Raw genomic sequence first — 8,311 nt, 5'->3', positions numbered from 1 at the left:
TCCTGCTCGCCTGGCCCGGCCCGCCCCGATCCTTCCCCAATGGGAGGCCCTTGACTGCACAAGGTAGGAGGAGACTCCGACCGCCCCTCCCAGGAGGGGCTTTGGCAAGTTCTGTTGTTGGCGCTTGGTCAAACAATACCTCTCGGTTGCTTAAAAGGCGGGTTTGCTTTACAATGGCTTTTCTTTTGGAGAGAAAGGAGCAAGTTTAAAACACTGAGGAATCTGAAATGAAACATTCAGTCTCGGGGTGGGGAACAATCTGGGGTGAAAGATTTCTGGAGTCCAGGAAATCTTCAGGGTAATTTTCCTGCCCCGATCCCACCGTAGCTTCAAGAGCACGCGAATTGGCCCCGATCTATTGGCTGGGGATGCGCGGGCGGGCAGCTGGACCTTAAACTATGCCCTTTATAAGACAGGGGGCATAGTTCAGTGGAAGCTCCCAGTTTCAATCCCAAGTAGGTCAGGAAAAGACTCCTGCCTGAGACGCTGGAGAGTGACTGTGTGGCCTGACCAGCCCTCCCCAACCTGCCCCCACCCCTAGTTTTGTTGGATTACAACACCCAGCATGATGGTGGTGGTGGAAGTGGAAGAGACAAAGAATATGCCAAAGTTTTTTGTCATATAAACAGATGAAGATGACTGTATCCCAGCCTTCCTCAACGTGGTTCCCTCCAGATGTGTTTGACTATGAGGTTGATGAGAGGTGTAGTCCAACACATCTAGAGAACAGCAGCTTGGGGAAGGCTGAAGTCACTACTGAGCTTAGATTATTCACTCTTTTTGTGAATAATCCATAGCAGACAACACAGTGATCTGACTGAAGCCAAGGCAGGTTTGTATGTTCAATCGCTCCTGTAAACCAGAGTTTGCCCTCTCCCGAAATGATGGAAACTCAAAGCAACAGCAATGTAGACTGGAAAATGACTCCCACTTCCTTGATCCAACGACGAGCACAGAAGTATGCTCTAATACTAAAGAATATATCAATTTTTTTTCTTTCACAAAATGTCAGAATGAAATGGAACAGCTATAGCGTAATGAGTGCCAACAAGAAGAACCATGGCATCTATTGCTCTTTTTGAATTAGAAGGGTGCAGAAAAAGGAGACTTGCAAGAGGGTTTTTTTCTGCTGCTTAAACTAAGGATTTTTTAAATGGCTGGGATTAACTTTCCCACAAGAAGGCAGGGTTGCCTGCGGCACCCTCATTGTTCACTTCTTCACAGATGTGGAATAACTACCACCCAACAGAAAATCATCGTGAATTTTGGTTAGAATCTGCACTTCATCCATTAGTGTGTAGGGTGGGTTCACACTTTAAATACTGAGTGTACAAAATAGTTAGGAGTAATTTATCTGGTTTAAGTCATCTTGAATATGCACCCCTACACTATCTCTGGGGAAAGGGAGTTGCATATCTGAAAACATTTGGCTACAAGACTTGGGTGTTCATGGTTGCCACATAGATGGCTATGACTGAGGCCCTTTCTACATCAACCGTTTTTCAAGGGTTCATCCCTGTGTCCAAATGACGCCCAAGGGATCCCAGGAGCAAGGAGGGATGATACCTCCATTTCCCTGGGATAACCGAGACCTCAGTTACCCCTAGTTTTACCTGCGGTTTTGTCCTGGCTTCTTCCTGAGTAGCAGGGGTTATCAGGGGGGAGGGAGTCCAGGGCCATCAGGGGTGGGGTGGGGAACAGGGTCGGGGCTTTTTAAAAAAACCTTAATTTTTGCTGGAGCGCGAGTGCACTCTTTCTTTTTTAAAAAAAGGGAGTCGCGATGCCAGTGATCTCACGCAGCCCATGTGGACTGAGGACAATGATCCTGGAAGAAGGGAAGTCCTGGATCACCCCCTCTCCCTCCCTCTACACCTGTAGGTGTAGAATACCATTTAAATTTGAAGAGCTTAGCTGCAAAAGCAGATCACAACAGTCACTCCTTTCCTAAATAAAATATATATTGGTTGAGTTTTAGACTACCTGACCTAACCAAAGACTTTGGGACTACGCAGACCCAAACGGTGGTTTCAGATGGATAAGACATTAATATCCTATTTTACCTCCTCTTATTAGCCATCCTGCCTTGCTTGCAACCATCTGCTTAGGCCATCAAGGGCCCCCTCCTCAGAATTACGAACCTGAAGTGATTATTATTCACTCACCTGTCATAGCTCTGTAGGAGAATCTAGGAGCCTTTGTTTTGCCAGCCTATGGCTTTGAAAACCAGCACCATTCACCCATAAGTCTTATCTTCCTGTAGAGGCAAAGACATTCTTCGGATGATTCAAAGGTTGGCTGCTTAGGAGAGATTTAACAACCAATCGCACCCAGTGGTCTAGCTTATCATTGCTCACTGGAATATCAGTCGGCCTCACATAGAAAGTCACTTTTTGGAAAGGCCTGGTCGATTTCCCAGCTGTGGGTGAAGGCAGGGGGTGGTTTGCTGAATGTCATATTTATAGTATTTTATTTCTGTGCAGTAAAAACAAAAGGGTTATTACCCCTGTGGGATACTGATGAGTTTTCCTGGTAGCTGGTTTCTTCTGTCAGATGTTAAAAGATGGAAAGGGAACTCACAAGTGCTGGGAATGGAGCAATCCCAAAGCTACCACAGAGAGAAGCAGACATCATATCACTCCTTGCATTAAGGCAGTTTCCTTCCTGTTCTGTCAGAGAAGCACTGCTAGTTCTGAAGAACAAAGCCTTGGGTTTTTTGCACCTCCTGTTGATCTGTGTAGCATGCTTGTCCCGCTCCATCGTTACTCCACCTTCTATCAGAGAAACTCCTTACGTACTGAACATGAGCAGAATCTGACAGACTGATGTTAATGGGGAGATCTTCCAAGTGAGGGAGGTGATCACCACAGCAAACTGCCTTCTGTGTTAAGGGAGCCATAACTTGGTAATAATACATAGATTAAACAAGAACAAGTTGGGAAAGTTGTGCAGTTTCCAGCACTGGAAAAGTGAACATTCAAAATAAGGTTTAGGCCTATGACTTACCTGCCCAAGCTTGAACTAAACTGCCTTGGAGGTTCCTTTTATCTGTCCCCAATCCTCATAACTGTACATTGTTGCAGGGACCCCAAATAGCTGTGAAAGTGTCAGAGCACAATCCTATTTATGTTTACTCAAGAGTACAACTTGATGAACCCAACAGGACTGCAAGTCTTAGGCTTCTTTAAAGTGAAAATGAGCAGTCTGTTTCCACGGAGTGGGAGCAGGCCTCATTAGGCTGTACCAATGACTTGAACTCTGTACTTGCCCATAAGGCTTAGTATGCTCTAAGAAACATTGGTTACTCAACTTGTCACCTTTTTATTTTCCAAGCTTTTTAGACACACTGTTAACCCTGTGGATCCTTTTATGCTGCTTTAATGATTGTGGCTTTTAGCTTATAATTTTCTATATACCACATTTTAATTGTTTTATTTTTAAAGCCATCCCAGAAATATAATTGGGAGGTATACTAATCTGTATAATAAATAAGTTTGCAGATTGGCCAAGGTATGCCAAAAGGGTGTAGCATTTGGCCTAGCTAAAGTTACTCAGTACTGAGGGCTCTCCTGAAAGCCGGCAACCAATTTCTGCCAAAGGATAAGAAAACAGTAAGGACCTTGTGTTTCAAATTGTTCTGCATACACTGTTATTCTCATCCTAATTTCTCCTTCCCCACACTTTGCGATACCATACATACCTTCCTCATCCACCACAGCCGATGCTTGAAATGGCAAAGACGGTGCCACATCTCAGTCACAAGTCCAAAACTCTACAAGTTATATCAGCTTGCCTAATTGAATTTGGAGGTTTAGTGTAGAGTTCTAAACAAGCCACACTTGTGACTACAGATTGCAGACACCCATTCTTTCTTTGGGAAGTACTAATGATAACAGTTCTAGAAAGCAGGGTGGATAAAAATCAATGATTTTTTTAAAAAACACACATCAAAAAATGGATTTTTAAAATTTAAATTAGATTTTTTTAAATAAAATGCTCTTTGAGGAAAAATCTATCTAAACATAGTTTTCTATTTAAGATACATTATAGTCCAAAGCTTATTCATCATGAAATAAGGATTAGTCTTTAATTATGTAGCATAAGGCTGTTTAATTTTTTTGGTAAATGAATTCCATTAATCCATTCACAATGTCATGATCTTCCAGAGGTTTCTGTAAGATTATTTTTCTCCTTCCAGTAAAGTACAGCAGAAAAGTTGTCCAAATATGAATGATTAACCTATTAAACTGGACATAGTTCACCTCACAATAATTTCATAATTATCTATCTATGATGTGTTTCTAATAATATAACCAAATCAGTATTTTTATATATATAACTGTAAAACTAATCTGAAAAGTTGCTAGTCTAAAAATGAAACTTTTATCTGGTTGTAAATATTAAGATTATACCAACAAGAATGAGTCTTTAGTAACTCTGAGTTGTGTAAAATATAGTGAGGAAGAGTGCACTTTTGGTGTGGAGGGGAAGTCACATGATTAAATTCAGTCTTTCTGAGTAGTGATTTAAATCAGTGGTTCCCAAAGGGAGAAGTGGGATTGCATAGGGGGGCCTTAAGAGGCAAGGGGGTGGCAGGGGGGTGCTTGAGGTGGTCTTAATACATGCGTGGATTCTTCCCCTATATAGCTTGGGACCAAATTATCTTCTCCATAAAAATGCTCCTGGGTTTTAAGACCTGGAGAAGCGCTTCTTGGAAAACCCAGGGGCATTTTTATGGAGAAGATAATTTGGTCCCAAGCTATATAGGGGAAGAATCCACACATGTATTAATACTGTTTAAGAAGAGTCCTTTTAACGGTGAATTGAAATGTTTCAAAAGCACCAAAACACTAATGAAGACACATACCCTGCTTGGTGTGCCCTGCCACACCGGCTGCAAAACACAGGTGTTTGCTCTCTTTTCCCTCCCTCCTTCGGCAAGCCTGTGGCGGGTGCTTCCCATTTAAAGGGGCCAATTGAGCTACAAAATAACATTGAGCTGAAGCCAAAGTTTAAGAAGAAATTGTACCAGGAGTTTTGGTTACAGAAAGAAATTTCTGATCGCTATCCTGCACTATGGAGAGTGGTTCAGAAGCTCCTGGTTGCATTTCCAACATCGTATTTGGTGGAATGTGGTTTTAGTGTGGTCTGCCTACTTCTCTCCAAGCAAAGAAATCGACTTCAGATTACTAAACATGGTGATTTAAGACTCATGTTAAATGACTTTAAACCAGACATTGGGAAACTGGTATCACTTCATCACATCAGGAATTTACAGAATAGTGAGGTACTCTACCCTAATTACTAAATGTGATATCTAATATTCGACTATCAAACTTTGAAAAGATGATATCACTGGATCAAGTTCATCAATTATGTTTAATTGAATAAACTAAAAAAATGTAATTCGATTTTGAATATTCAATTGTTACTGTTTTGAATTTTATTGTTATTATCTTCCTTAGTGGGTCGTTGAAAACCGCTATTCTGAATAATGATTTTTATAGTGTAGGGTAGGGGTGGTTACCTGAAAAAGTTTGGGAACCATTGATTTAAATCAAACTGATTTAAATCAAATCCACCCTGCTAGAAAGTATTACTTTATAACTGAAAGGGCTCAAAGCTTAATTAACATGAATTGTAAATCTCCTCAGAGCTGGAAAGAAAATGCCCTTCTAATCTCAGGTACCCCCAACCATTCAGCCTGGCCTTTCTCTTTTCAAGCGAAGAACCTTCTCCTTTCCAGCTCCTTGACATCTGGAATAATTATGCAATATCCAATGAACCGATCTCTTCTCTGAAAATTATGGGGGAAGATACCACAGAGAATGGAGTTATATTACATTTCCATATCATTTCACTCAAGCATATAGGTCTGTTGCTCACGATTACTTACAGGGCAAGCCTCTGACAGGAGGCTAGCCCTTCCCCATGCACATTCTTCGGACAACAGACTAAGCCAGGTTTTCACAGAAAAGCCTGTTTTTCATTTTTGACCACATTCCACTACAAATTACAATTCCTTTGTTGCCCAGTGAGATTCAAAAACATAATGAATTATTCCCCAAGGCCAGAAATAAATGAGTATTTTTTTCAGCAGACCACTCTCTTCTTCCAGAACCAGCAACGTTAAGATTATTTTTGGCCTTGAAAAATCCAAACTTAAGTTACTCTCAAAGGTGGACCTTTGCTACTGATGTGTGTCTATGGGTACACATAGCAAGGCATTGCAGCTAAGGTCTGTAAACATACAACACCTAGCAAAGGAGGCTGAAATACTGCTACAGCAGATTAGGCATGATAGCCATACCTATACAGAAGGTGCAGTTGTCTTCAGAGGAAATCCCTGTGATGAAGTCACCTACTTCACCAGGACATCCGTTATGGAGCAGACATTAGATCAGAACCGCTGTTAACCCACAGTCCATCCATCAGCTGTCCAACCCACCACTGCTCAGTTCTCTACTCTTGGTTGAGCAGCACCCCAAAAGGCTTGTGTGGACAAACCAGGGAGGGGCAACCATTTGCTGACTCTCCTTTCACTGTAGGCTGAACTGAGCCTGGTCTCATTTTCACTTCCTCAAGGCTAGACCTGTAGCACAGCAGGAAGACATGTAAAGGATTAGGATTTGGGCTTATCCCAAATCTTCACTCCAAATTCCAAGTTAAACATTTTATTAAGGTTATGAATAGGGAGTAAAAGATATAAAAAGGAAGAGAAAAAGCAGACAAGCAAAAGAAGTGACAAAACACTTTAAATTTTACATAACCTAACAATAGGTTGGTTTACATGTTATTAGCTGGGATCCCTTATGGTGTTCAGGAAAAGTCAGTTTTATATGCAAAAAGTTGTCTTCCAGCAATGCCCAGGAAGGTGTGCAGCTGACGTTCTTAGGACTGAAGCTGAGAATTTGATGGATATGTCATTCCTTTCCTGCTAGATGGAACGATCGAGGGGTTTTTCTTGGCCAGCTTCATATCCTATGCTTTCTTTGTAAGGGATAGGTCCATGTGTAAAGAAAAACCTCCTAAGTTAATGTTTTCTTCTTCACAATCTTGCCCACATGGTGTTCAGTTACTCTGACACAAAAGGTTAACTACAGTGACTAGAGTAGCAAAACTACTAATATATTGATGTTCATATCATGTTGTACATCGCACTGCAACAGCATAAAGAAATGCTGCCCCAAAAGGCCTTTAGAAGCTCAGAGCCTAACCATATTCTGGCTCCCTTGACCATTTTTACCACCCAGAGAGCTTTGGCTATTGGGCGGTATAAAAATGCAATAAATAAAATATGCCATATATTTATCAGTGTGTTCATGGAAACCTGAATACACCACCATTAACCCCACAACAAAATAAAATAAAATTCTAGAGCAAATGGTGGACAGGGCAGTGGCGGGGGGTGGGGGGACAGACACAAACCCAACCACCACATACATCATCATCATCATCATCATTATATTTACTTGTATCCCGCCTTCTCGCGAATACTGGACCTCAAGGCGGCCAAAGTATTTAATGCTTAGTACTTTTGAATTCCAAGAGTTTGAAAAAATGCAGTGCCAACTGAAAACAATAAATAAAAAGCACTTGAAGATATACCTTTGTCACTGAAACTGTTTTATATCGAAATTTTTCACATTTTAAAATCTGTCAATTTGCTAAAATCGGTCATTTGTTTTGGAGTGCATTATCATGCGCATCCCATTGCCTCCGTATCAGTTGTTACCTTCATTCTGTACTTTACATAGTTCCTTTGTCTCCTTCTCCCAATTCTTCAAAACTGCGGGCCTTAATCACAAACTGTGGCAAGGGCCCACCATTAGCGTCATAGACTTTAATAGCTCTAACCCTTTTATTTCAGAAGATGTTAGTTGTGACTTCTAAATATAATGTTAAATTAACTGATGTACCTCCAAATAAGGCTTCAGAGCTGATCCACAATTTATTTGTGTTAAATACATTTATAAAACAGCGTATTTAGGATTAGGGAGCTCAGAGGCAGATTTGCTATACCTGAAGCCAAGCAGTGGACCATTATTATTGCTGTTGTTGCTGCATTTATATCCTGCCTTTTTTCCTCCAAGGAACCCAAGGCAGCATACATAATCCTCCTCCTATTTCATCCTAACAACAACCCTGTGAAGTTAAGTCGGGCTGAGAGTCTATGACTGGCCCAAAGTCACCCAGTGGATTTCCATGGCTGAGTGAGGGCTAGAGCCCAGATCTCCTGACTCTCAATCCAACACTCTAGCCACTACACCACACTGACTTGTAATGAACTACCCACGTCTGCCACATAACCGGT

Source organism: Elgaria multicarinata, chromosome 8 (genome assembly GCF_023053635.1).
Source record: "Elgaria multicarinata webbii isolate HBS135686 ecotype San Diego chromosome 8, rElgMul1.1.pri, whole genome shotgun sequence".
Classification (NCBI taxonomy): Eukaryota; Metazoa; Chordata; class Lepidosauria; order Squamata; family Anguidae; genus Elgaria; species Elgaria multicarinata.
The sequence above is the reverse complement of the archived record's forward strand: the minus strand, read 5'-3'. Positions refer to the sequence as shown.